This window comes from Nyctibius grandis, chromosome 5 (genome assembly GCF_013368605.1).
Source record: "Nyctibius grandis isolate bNycGra1 chromosome 5, bNycGra1.pri, whole genome shotgun sequence".
NCBI classification, from domain to species: Eukaryota; Metazoa; Chordata; class Aves; order Nyctibiiformes; family Nyctibiidae; genus Nyctibius; species Nyctibius grandis.
The window spans coordinates 74475716-74489137 of NC_090662.1; the positions used below are offsets into that span (position 1 = coordinate 74475716).

The 13422-nt window shown below is 43.9% G+C and overlaps 1 long non-coding RNA gene across 1 annotated transcript; it reads left to right on the plus strand.

The window, feature by feature from the left end:
• Positions 1-7502: 7502 nt before the first annotated feature.
• On the plus strand, positions 7503-11776 carry LOC137663343 (uncharacterized). The gene is made up of 3 exons (XR_011048174.1): positions 7503-7666; positions 9931-10092; positions 11104-11776. It is a non-coding gene; the product is annotated as an uncharacterized lncRNA (long non-coding RNA).
• Positions 11777-13422: the final 1646 nt, after the last annotated feature.

The window sequence follows — 13422 nt, forward strand, 5'->3', positions numbered from 1 at the left end:
TCACCATGCTTTCTAAATACTTCCATACCACAAAATGAAATTATGTGCATCACAGGAGCCTCACCTTCTTACAAGTTGCCTCACCTTTCATACACATCATAAAAACTTGCTACACAGCAAGCATGTTGAATATAGCAGAAAATTAAATGAGAGCATACATTAAAATTCTTAATCCTTATGGCAGCTTCCAAAGCTGGTACAGTTCATCTTAATTCCTAGAGTGTCCTTTGCAAATGCTGGTAATAACATGGAAGATTAAAACTGCAATTTGCCCCACTTTACTGGATCAGCAATATAATTATTCCAAGGCCAGTTTAAAATAATATAAATAGTTCCATTCATTCACCCATCTACTTTAGAAATCAAATGGCTTACAAATTCAAAAGACTGTTCTATTCTATTAAGACCTTTGATTTCCATTCTTTTAGCTATGAACACACACTTCACCATGCAAAATAGGTTGTATCATGAGCTGATGCAAACAAGCAGAGCTCCAAATAATACTAAGCAAGGATGTGGGCTTTATAAGGTTTTTACAGATGATTAATCATGAGGTATTTTTGGACTGAAACTCCTTTCCACTGCTCTTCCAGCGCTCTCCTGATGACCTGCCATCCTTCTCTGGTCTCTGGGCACCTATTGCTGGCCCTGGCATCGGACTGGCTGAATTGGGATGGACTGAGGTTCCTCTCCCCCAGCAGCTCTAGTTTAAACTCTAGTTTAAAGCCCTCTTTACCAGCTTGGCAAGCCTATGACCCAAGACACTCTTGCCCTTCTCTGACAGATGGACCCCATCGGCTGCCAGAAGACCAGGTTTCTTGAAACGAGTCCCATGGTCTAAGTAGCCAAACCCCTGTCTGTGGCACCAGTTCTGTAGCCATATGTTGATTTGCCTAATTCGACTGTCCCTTTTAATCCCCTTCCGTTTGACCGGGAAGACGGTCATGACACACACGATCTCTCATGATTCTTCATCCTAGGAGACAGTGTGCCATGGGGTGGGTGCAGGGAGTTTAACTGTGGAGGGAGAGATCTGAGGCAGGCTGGAGTTCCTGTGAGGGACCACAGCAGGATAGTCTGAAAGAAATGTGTCATGAAAATAATTTCAGGGGAGTAGCAAAGGCAGACAACAAAGAAATCCTGCATCCACTGGCCTAAAAAAGGAAAACTTTAAATTATGCAAAAATCCCTTTCCTGTGAGTAAATTTGTGTGGGGAAGCCAAATTCTGTTTACAGTCAGTCTTAACAGAAATTCTCCAACCAGCCCTAACTGTAGCTTTTAAAGATTAAGGGAACCATTAGTATCACCTACTCTGATATTCTTCATAATGCAAGCTCAAAGCTTCATTTATATCACAACAAGTTTATAGATTTCCATAAAATTACTTCCAATTTATTTCAAGGTAAGAGAGATGAGCAGAAATCAAGGAGGTAAAAGACCTGGGAGAAGATCCTGTGGGTTATAAATACATCTTAATCATATAAATGAAATTTCTCATTTTCAGAAGATGACTGGTTAAACACACCTAAAACTAAAGAAGAAGGAAAAAAAACAGGTCATATATCAGAAGTACAGTCTCCACAATAAAAGCAGGAAGCAGGAGAAAAACAGAAAAAAAACTTAAAGTGACAGCATTAACAATTCCAAAACAGGCTACCGAAGACATCGGAGAGAGACTACTCACTCCCCACTTGGCATTTGTCCCTAGATGAATCCACAAATCCAAATGTTGGAAAAAACCCAAACTATGTCACTTCTATACACAATGATGCAGGATTCCAGCTCTCTGACTAGTGATTGTGTCCTCATTAACCTTTTTTATTTTTAACATGTCCATCCAAGCAACTAGTTTGCACTGGGTTTGTAAGAAAATTTGCCTCTCCCAAAGGCTAGCTTCCCACACAGATGAAGAAGAAAGTCGCCTGCTTGGATTCTCGCTGGCTTCTATGGAAGTAGCAAACAAAACTATCCATGTGTTAAAATTAAGATATCCAAAGGTAACTTAGGTAAGCAAAGGCAGCAGGCAGATTCATTTATTCCCCATTCTGCTCCTTCACTATGGAAACACTAAAGAAAAATAACTAATGTGTAGGCAACAACAATCACAGAACCTCTCAGTTTCCTTTCAGCACTACCTTCTCTGATTTTTATTGCCTAAATATTAGCAGTTCTTAGGGATCCATACTGAAAAGGCAGGGTGAAGTTAAATGGACCTGCTTAGGGCTGCTAGGCTCCTTGAGAAGTAAAGCTACTATTAGTTAGGATTTTCGTGGAAATGCGTATTTTCCTCTTGCTTCATTGCTTTGGATGCTTCCTTTTTAATGTATTTAAGAAATGAAAAGCTAAGAACTGCCTAGAAATGCAAACTTCTTATAAAAGGACACTGAATTTAGGGGCAGCAACCATCATGGAAATCACTGTTGCAGAATAATCATGGGCTCATCAGACCTGTGAGAGCACCCTGTCTGTAGTCTCTGCATGCTTCAGGAACCCACGCTCTCCTTCTCTCCCTCCACCTGCTCTTCCTGCCTTGGTCAAGGACACTGATTCCAAGAAGACCTGTTCTCCCTCCCTCTTCTTTGCTGCCTGCCTGCTGGCTGCAAGAATGCTAAGTCTTCAAGAAACTGTTGACCTACCTAACACCTGAGCACGATGGTAGTATAAGTGTGTATGTGCATGTGAGTGTGTTTTCCCCACAAGTTCTGTCTCTCTTTCTCTAACTTATCAATAAACCTTTCCTGCATACAAATACAATTTGGCCAGTTATGTATTTTGGGCAACAACTCTGGCTAACATTTGTGGCTGCAGCATTAGTTTTTATAAACGTTTGCATGTAAACAGTAATGACATTAGCAGTTATAGAACTTGTATCAGAACTATTATAGAACTATTTTACCATTATTTTGACTTCTTTCAAAACATAAAATGTTAGCTCAGAGAAGTAAAACCTATTGTCAAGAAGGAGCACCTTACAACATATGCAACACATTCCAAGCATCGTGAAGTCAAAACCAAGCCGACTCCATCTGAGTGCATGACTTATTGTGTTGCATTGTCCCAAGCACTGAAATAGCATGCAAATAACTATATTAATAACAGCATTATATTAATAAAAGGTGTAACCTGTAACATGATGTTCTGGCATGAGGTATTACCAATTAATATGAGCTGTTCCATTTGGTGACAAATTATTTGCATTGGAAACAGACACACACACCCCCCCCCTGCAAAGTAAAGGCCTGGAAAAAATTTAAGTAAAGCAGAGTATGTTCCTTTTAATTGTCTTATCTTTCAGGGTTTCCTAATGACTCGCTGCTAAATGGAGCTACTTTCAGCTGGTGAAATCTGGTTGACAAGAACACCTTTGCAGTACACCATTTCCACAAAAAAAAAGCTTGAAATATTCTGTGTCCTCCAAAAGTCCTTGCTAAAAAGGTAACTTCTGGAAAAAAAAATCAAAACCTTTTATATGCCTGAAAAACCACAAAAATTTGGCTTGAAATCTAAAATATACTCTCTGTTTCTAGTTTGTCAAGGAATGTTACATCTTTAAGCTAAATTAAAGGAATTTCAGATGCAAATTAAATATTCTCTTCAAACAAAAATGCATTTTTAGTGGAAAAAATGTTAGTGGAAAATTTCAGCCTACTCTGCCACTGACCTTAGTGGACCCAAGCTAATGCAGATTGCAGTAGAAGACCTGAGAGGCACGTTCCAAGTATCTCCTTAGTTATTTGGCACTTGCTTTGTAGTTGGATTTGCAAGAATTCTTGTTTTCAACATTTTCAGAATTTCTAAAACTATAAACTTGCTCCTGGAAACCACCTTCACCTGAGTCAGTGGCACATTTTTTATGGGACAAGACCATGTACGTGAGGCACGGGAATATTTAATTTGCTAGTCCACTGTTTTTCCATTGCAAGAAGTAATGGTAAAATACGATACAAGAAGCGTCATATTTTCCTATATGCAGTACAAGATAACCTTCATGCTATCTCTTCTGCATGGCTTGCTTCCAAGGTCTGGGAAACATATAAACAAATCCACTTACCTATATTTGATTAGTAGGCTTGGCATACCGCATCCTGTTTAGTTCTACAAAAAACTCTAGCAACACAAACAATTAAAAATGCATAATTACAGATTCTTAATTAGATTTTAATTCACCGCTGCTTTCAAGTGGAAATACAACTTCCACATTCTCTGTGAGTCAACTAGTCAAAAAGTTATTCTTGCAGTTGTGCAGGATCACTGCCTCCATTTACGCTGCTCTCTAACAAATGGAAGTTGCCCAGCAAGACCCTTCATCTTTCTTGACACTCCCTCTGTGAAACTAAGGGATGAGATGAGTCATGTGAGGAAAAAGGGGCTATTGCATGATACTGCAGATAGGGTGAATATCTTCTGGTGTGGCTCTCTGGAGGTCACAGGCTCTTAAAGGGGCACATATGCTGGCCATGGCTCAGCAACGTGATAACTTCCCACCATGCAACAGGTATGGCTACTTCATCATTTCTGTCTGGCAAGAATCGGGATCAGAGCAAGGGGTAGTCTGGGACACAACAAATCAAACACATGATACAGAGGCACAGCAGAAAGAACATGAGAAGGAAGTCAAATTAGACTGAGATGCGACACACCATAAATCTGTGAGTGACTAATGAGGCAGAGTGGGTAAAACTCCCAGTAAGCTATCCTATACCTTTCTTATCTGACCCTGTGGTGATCCAGCTTACTAAATGTGGGGAAGAACTACCCCAGAAAAGGGCACTGGTGCCTAGAAATGTAGGCAAATATTTATCACCAATTTTTTGTTTTCTCTTAGGAGAAAACAATAAAAAATAAGTCAGGATAAAAAATAAGTCAGATTCAGACTGAAAATTCTAGGCCTGACCTGGTTAGATCTTTGCCTGGAGAGAGCTCCAAAGTCTTTAACTGAGTTTCAGTCAGTTTATTGACACAGGCATCCTGGTGCTTCTGCATGGATAAGTCATGGACAGTGGAATCAATTACGTCTTTACATCTGGTTTACGTAAACTGATTAAACCTGCATTTTTTAACAAGAGAAATAAACCTCTAAAGATGTATTAATCCCTCCTTACTTGTAGAACTGTACATTCATATATACTTATACTGCAAATTAGTGAACGATGGAGAGGGAATCTGGACAGACCACTATATTCTTTACCCTCCATATGGCCACCATTTACCCATCTAGAAAATAATGACAGTATATCATTTGTTAGTGAACTGAAACAGGAGGAGGAAAAGAGAGAGATTTGTTAGAAGCAGCACATGCATCCTGTGGGCTGAAGAAATCACAATAAAAGCTTGTGGAGTAGTGCTCTTTAGTGCATTAATTTCTTCTGCTTTCTTTGCAGTTCTCTTCTAGTCCATCACAAGATAGGAGGAAAAGTGAGGAGAGGTGTCTCACCCAGAACCAAATATACCTCCTTCATTTCAGCAGCAGTGAACTTAAGTCTCTAAGAACTGGCAGATCAGGAGACTGTAAACTATCATTGCCCTAAATCTCATTGCTACTTAATCCATTCACAGAAATCATCTGCTCTTTGTACTTGAAAGACTGACTTTTGATTTCTTTTCTTAATGTCAAGAAAGATGAGAATTTAGTATAAAGAAAATTGACGTTTAATTTTCACTCTTTTAGGTGTAACTGTTACCTTTTGAGTTGTACAATACTGGAGTCCCTAATGATAAATGACCAGATATCTGAGTCTTAGGACATCCCACAGACAACCAATAAACTTTTACCAGTGCATCAGAATAATTCATATATGCCATCTAAAAAGAAAAGTGAAACTAACCTGGAAACTATTGTTGAAAACCACAAAGTTGCAACTAAGAAAATAGAAAAGTATGTTCAATTAGTCAAAGTGTTCGAGAGGGATTTCATTATTCTCCCAATTGTGACGCTACCCAAGTTTCATTAGATGCCGTTATGATCGGTTCTATTGGTACACACTAAGAAATCGATTATCCTGGTAGCAGTAAGTTTCTTTTATAACTGTCATTTACAGTCATTATAAGCATTCAGTATCAAGAAAGACAGAAAACTAAATCAGATACCACACCAGTGCTACAGCAGTCCAAGACTGACACCAGACTATTGCAGGGGAACACAAGAACCATTTTTACTACCATCAGTAGCAGCACTGCCTTCATCTTCACTAAGCACTTGGTGGGCCTGTTCCCCCCCGAAAGGCAGCCACCAGCCACAAACTCAGTTCTCTGTCTGCAGGGAAGTGTACGCTGAAAATCAGCTGAGCAGCTCCTGAAGTAACCAGCACATTAAGCGATTTCTCTGTGACACTGTCGGCCTCAGCGCGAAGCTACGTGAGGGAAGCAGAAGTGCAAATACAATCAGTCAACAGCACGTCTGGGCACCACCTTTATGAAATATTCTCTGTGTAGGAGGAGCCGTGACACCTCACACTCCAGCACACCCAGCTGTCGTTCTGATCGCCAGCTTCTCACCCCGTGTTGCTCCAGTGCTGGTCCCAGGGCTGTACAGAGAAAGGGAACGGGGCAGAGTGGGCTTAAGCAACTTGCCCGCGTTCACGCCGGCAGGCAGGCGGTGCGGAGGCAGCAGCGGCCTGTTTGGCAACCGCTGCGGCTCTAACCCTGCTGCCTTCCAGCCTGAGAGCGAGGTGAGGGTTAAGGGAAGGGCCCGGGGCTACGAACGCAGCAAGCGACCCTCACAGCGGCTTCGGAAGCGCTCCCGTGCCGCCCCCGCGCCGCTGCCAGCGGCTCAGCCCCGGCGAAGCCGGGGGCAGCCCGGCCCCGCCGGCTCCTCCCCGCTTCCTTCCGCCAGGCACCGCCCCCGCCGCGGGGCGCAGCCCACCGCTCCCAGAGGAGGCGGGGGCGCCGATGGGCAGCGGGGGCGCCGATGGGCACCGGGGGACGGGACGTGGGCTACTAACGGTTGTCCCTTGCCGGGTGCCCTGAACCCGCTGAGCCCCGGCCCCGCAGAGCCCGCCGAGGCGACGTCCCCTTGCAGACAGCCCTCGCGGGAAGCAAAGCTTGCCGCAGGCGGAGCGCGGCGGAAGAGCAGGGCGCTATTGCCACACCGGGGCTCTGCAAGGAAGGGTGAAGCGGCGGCCGCGGGTGCCTTTCCACCAGCGGCTTCGCTAGGACAACGATCTAGCCGCTCACGGTCCTCTTCTTCCTCCCCCAACTCTTCTGGCCCGCGATACTTTTCCCCCGACTCACCTTCCGCCGCTCCCTGCAGGCGCCCAGGCGAAGGCGCGATACGAGCCCTGCGCGCAGGCCGGTGCGGCTGTACTCCGCCTGCCCACGCCTCGGGGTGGAAGTAAGACCGCAGAAAGGTTGAACCAACTTTCTAAACTTTGTTTCAAGCACGGGTGGCATAATAGGGCGAGGCGGGCTGTGCCCCGGGGGCGGGACGGCGAGCCCGTCCAGCCCAGCCCCCTCCCCCCGCCTCCGTCCCGGCGGGGCCGTGCAGCTGGAGCGCGGGCGCCCCGCCCGGGGGGCCGCTGCGGCGCGGGGGCCGGTGCCACCGCACGTTTGGCAGGACCAACTCGCCCCCGGCGGCGAGTCAGGTTGGAGAGCCAGGGGAAGCCGGCGAGGCACTGCCTTCCTTCGTCTCTCTTGCAGCCAGGACTACGCGGACGATGGCTTTCGAGGGTAAGGGCGTGGGGTTGTAATCCCTGTAACCTAAACGGCGCAGGGCAGAAGGGTTTGGAAGGGCGCAGGAACGCTTATCCACAGCAAGGTCTTAAGGTGGCGAGCAATAAAAATGCACCAACTAGGATCTTCCATGCTTTGTGATCTCAAACTGTCCCAAGTCTAGTTACACATGTACAGAAGATGGCAACAGGAGCCAGAACTGATTTCACATTCATTTGACTCAGAGATTTCACTTAGCCCAAAGTATATTTTGAAAAATGTGTAGATGTCTGCATCTGGGATCAGGTTCTCCAAGTAGTCCCCCAGGAAGAGGAAAAAACGCAACATAGTTCTCATCACTGTAAGATCTCCCCACTGCAGAAGAGCTCTTAGGGCATGGTGCTTGAAGAAGGCTTCATCTGCCTCTTCTTGATCGGGTGATTTGGTAGCAGACAGCTACTATGGCATAGGCTGCACAGGTCTGTTCTCTGGTTTACCCACACTCTCCATGGGTTCATCAGCTGTCCCAAGGTAAAACTCCATGCACCCAAGGCACTCCTCTTCACAGTGTACAAGCCCTCCTACATGCCTTCCCACCCCATCTTTCCTGAACAGCCTGGAACCCTTCAGGTTTATCTCCTTAAAGTAAGCTATAATACCAGAGCACTGGTAAAGAACAAATTTTGCATCTATAAAGGGGAATGTGAGGAAGACCTGCAGGTAGTTTGCATATATGCCTGATATATCTACTTACAAAGCACTACAAGTAATAGTTTAGACCAGTTAATAAATGCTGAGTTGATGATTATGTAACTTGAGCTTAACTAGGATGGCTTTGGCAAAGGGAAATTTTATTTTACTAATTATTATGATTCTTATACTATAGGCTTGTACAAGTTTCCACAAGGCAAGCTTGAGTGTGGATTTGCAGTACATTAGAGTGCTGCTTGACAGTTACTGCTCACATCCATGCTCAGTAATAAAATAAATATTTGAAACTTGCTTACACTGCCTTATAGGTGCTGTGGGCTAAAATAGGTACACAGGTAGTTACCATGAAATTGTCAGCATATTGAATAGCTATAATACTCTACACATGCTGACTTAACTCAGGCTAACTTTTCCATTTAACTTTTTGCTGTGTTAGTAAAATAGTGGATAAAAGATGGAATTCAATTTCTCTTAAAGGTGTGGACAATGTTTCTTACAAGATTCTTCTGGAGAAATTAAGGCACACTGTCAGCCACAAGGTACTAGACATAATTCAGAAGCTTGTGGAGAAACTGAAGACAGCATATAGAAAGTTAACTTCTTACCATGTTGACAACTATTCTAAAGGGCTCCACAGCATTCCATACTAAAACAATTCAGGGAAGACAGGGTGAGAAACAACATAGAAATATTTTCAAGAAACATCCTGAATTCCAGATTAGCTAAGACTGAGGAAAATTCTAGAACAGCAAAGAGAAAGAGCATGAGGAAAAAAGCTTGTGGAAGTAGCATTTGCAGACCTAGCAGTAACATTAATGTATTAAGGCCGCAGAGAATATATCTTGAAACTGGGGACTGCTTAGGTGCCTTGTTGCAACAAATAATTCCATCTTCTTCCTTATTATGATGCAGTTTAGACTTCCCAGTTTCTGTAAGAAAGGTTTGGGGCTTACTAAGGAATAATAGAAGAGCTGGTCACTGAGGTTGTCTAGGTCTTGTCTAGTCAGCTGATGCTGTCTTTACATGTATCTATGAATACTTTGGAGTAGAGCCTTACAGAGCCAGCTAGAAATGGGCTATTGCTCTCTGTTTTCATTCTCTCTCATAACAAAAAGTTATGGATTTTAGCTCTTCATTAGGAAGAACAAACAGTGGAGTAAGACACAAGACATACAATACTTACCAGTGTAGGACCACTACTATATTGCAGTACCCATGTAGATACACGTCAACTAGAAGATAGGGCTTTGCAGTAACTGTCATAATTCACTATTTAAATTATTTAGCCTGATATTGTTGAAAATTTGTGTTAAAGCTGCAGTTTGAATTGAACTGTCTTGTCTAGGTCTCTCAAACAAAGAAATCTTCGCATTTACTTCTTGTGAGTAGCAGTCGTGGGAGCTGCTGGATTTAATCACATTAGCCTACAGAAGAAACTGAGTATTTATTATTTCCAACTAACTGAGTGTCCTGAGTGAGTGAGTGTCACCTGACAGGTGAAACTTGCACCATGAGACCTATCCTCTCATGTCCTCTGCTTTAAAATGGATCTTTTTTTCTTGTCTTTTTAGCAAAATTGGGAAGAATATTGGACTTGAATCAAAGTATTTGCAGACTGGAGGAGTAGCAAGAATAACGAGCAGCTACCTGTCTTTCAGAGGATTGTAAGCTACTCGCTGTAATCATCAAACCCCAGAAGACCCACACAAGGAGTGGACTACTTTGACATACAGGTAAAGGGCAAATTTATCACATTGAAATTTGGTGGGATTGGAACATGAGATTCCTATATACTACCATGGAAAGTCAGCCTCTGAGGCCTTGAAGAAACCTGTTTCAGAATAAAATTACGCTTTCAAAATTGCACTCATGTACTGCTGTGATTTCTTTCAGCAGTTTCTGATCATATACCTTCATATGCACTCAGTTCCCTAGCTGATGAGGGCAAAGACAAAGACCCTGAGAGGTTTCAGCAGCCACAAGTTTGTTCTTCATGAAAAGCCAGAATCAAATCCATTTCCATACCTCCCTCCTGGAGTAAGTGGAGTAAAAAGCAATAAACTCATATACTGAGATGTCAGAGACTATGACGCTAACTGCAAAGAGAAAAAAGAGTCCAGGAATAAAGATGCATGTGCATGAATCTACTTCTTAGCACAGGCTTAAATTACAGCGGTAAATGGAATACTTTAACGAATCCCACCCTTTTGTGTGGGTCCAGAATTGTCCTCTATGAAGTCGAAGTACAAACGCACTTGATTTCCATCAAGGACTAAAACCAAGAGATTTTGAAAAACACCAGGGTGCAAAACATTATTGTCCACAGCTAGGATCCTTCAGACTGCCATGTTTAATGTAAAATGAGTTAGACACTGGATGACAGTCTCTACCACTGGGTTATACAAGTGCCAGAACTACAGCCAGAAACAGGTGTTAGGCAGAAGACAGCTTGCAGCTCTTAAGTCAGGAAATGCCAAGTGCAATATAAAAATAAAAACCCCACCCTTTAAATAAAACAGGCTGTATTTCACAGTTTATTTATGGTGACGTGTGTTTATTTCAGTCTGGAGAGCGATCATACTGTTGGGATGCAAGGGGTCATTTTCTTCTGCATTTAGGCTGTTTGTAACAGGCCTATTTTGGCTTTCCACACTAATGCAGCTTTTAATCGCCTATGAAATGGCATCACCCTGAGGGAACTTCATAGTAACATTCAAAATGATGTTTTCTTTTTTTATGCTCAGGGGTCAGAAGAAAAGTTACAGAAACTGGAGTTGTAAACATAGTGCAAGAAATGTACAGATTGGCTATAAAATGGAAATTGTATTAACTGACAGCTAGGAAACCAGAGGTCTTCCAGCTTGACCTGCTCTAGAGTCATCCCACTTGCCAGAGTAAAGGAAATACAAGTTTGACTTCATGCTTATGTCATCTGCAGCAGTGTAAGTTTGATCGTGCTACACTGCAAAAAAAAAATATGTGTGTGCTGGGATAGACTTAATTTTCTTCATAGCAGCTAGTATGGGCCTATGTTTTGAATTTGTGCTGGAAACAGTGTTGATAACACAGGGATGTTTTAGTTACTGCTGAGCAGTGCTGACACAGAGTCAAGGCCTTTACTGCCTCTCACCCTGCCCCCCCCCCCCAGCAAATAGGCTGGGGGTGCATGAGAAGTTGAGAGGGGACACAGCCAGGGCAGCTGATCTCAACTGACCAAAGGGATATTCCACACCATATGACGTCAAGCTCAGCAGAAAAAGCTGGGGGAAGAAGAAGAAAGGGGCGCAGCGGCATTCAGAGTGATGGCGTTTGTCTTCCCAAGTCACCATTACACATGATGGAGCCCTGCTTTCCTGGAGATGGCTGAATACCTGCCTGCCCATGGGACGTAGTGAATGAATTCCGTGTTTTGCTTTGTTGTGTGCGCAGCTTTTGCTTTACTTATTAAACTGTCTTTATCTCAAGCCATGAGTTTTCTCACTTTTACTTTTCTGATTCTCAGTGAGCAGCTGTGTGGGGCTTAGTTGCTGTCCAGGGTTAAACCATGACAGTAAGACTTTTCTAAAAATCAGACTTTAATTGTGGAATTAATCTGGCTGTAATCTATTCCAACCCCTTGCTCTGCCCCTAGCAGAGTCAGCTAGAGCAGGCTGCCCAGGGCCATGTCCAATTGGATTTTGAAAATCTCCAAAGACTGAGACTCCACAAACTCTCTCTAGTGTTTGACCATGCACACAGTAAAAACTTTTCTTATGTTTAGGTTGATTTTCCTGTATTTCAGTTTGTGTCCATTGCCTCTTACCCTTTCACTTTGCAGTACTGAGAAGAGTCTAGCTTTGTCTTCTTTATTACTCCCAACCAAGTATTTATATACATCAATAAAATTAACCCCCCAAGCCTTCTCTCCTTGAGGCTGGACAGTCCCAGCTCTCTCAGTCTGTCCTCAGGTGTTTCAATCCCTTAATCATTTTAGTGGCTGTTTGCTGGATTCACTCCAGTACGTCCGTGCCTTGTACTGGGAAGCCCAGAACTGCACATGACACTCCAGATGTGGTCTGAGTGCTGAGTAGAGGGGAAGGATCACCTTCCTCAAACCTGCCAGAAACACTCCTCCTGATTGCGAGTGGCCTTGCAGTGATGCTGGCCAGCTCCCTCACTTCTCAGGGATGCATCCCATCAGGTTCCATAGACTTAGAATCATAGAATATCTCAAGTTGGAAGGGACCCATAAGGATCATCAAGTCCAACTCCCAGCTCCTCGCAGGACTACCTAAAATTAACCATATGACTAAGAGCATCATCCAGACGTTCCTTGAACTCTGACAGGTTTGGTGCTGTGACCACTTCCTTGGGGAGCCTGTTCCAGTGACTGACCACCCTCTCAGTGAAGAACCTTTTCTTCTAGGGGAACCTGCTTTGGCAGGGGGTTGGACTAGATGATCTCCAAAGGTCCCTTCCAACCCTAACCATTCTGTGATGCTGTGATTCTAAGGTCCAATCTGAACTTCCTCTGACACAGCTTCATTCCATTTCCTCGCATCCTATCTCTGGTCGCCAGAGAGAAGGTCAGCACCTCCTCCTCTGCTGCCCCCCTTGAGGAAGTTGTACACTGCAATGAGGTCACCCTTCAGCCTTCTCTTCTCCAAGCTGAATAAGCCAAGTGACCTCAGCTGCTCCTTGTAAGTCTTGCTCTTGAGGCGTTGCACCATCTTAGTCACCCTCCTCTGTAAACACTCTAATAGTCTGATGTCCTTCCTATATTGAGGCACCCAAAACTGCATGCAGTAGTTGAGGTGGGGCTGCACCAGTGCAGTGTAGAGTGGGACAATCACCTCCCTCGACCAGCTAGCTATTCTGTGCTTGATGCACCCCAGGACACGGTTGGCCCTTTTGGCTGCCAGGGCACACTGTTGACTCATATTGAACTTACCATCAACCCAAACCCCCAGATCTCTTTCCACGGGGCTGCTCTCCAGCCTCTCGTCCCCCAATTTGTACATATAACCACGATTACCCTGTTCCAGGTGGAGAATCAGGCACTAGCTCTTGTTAAATTTCACACA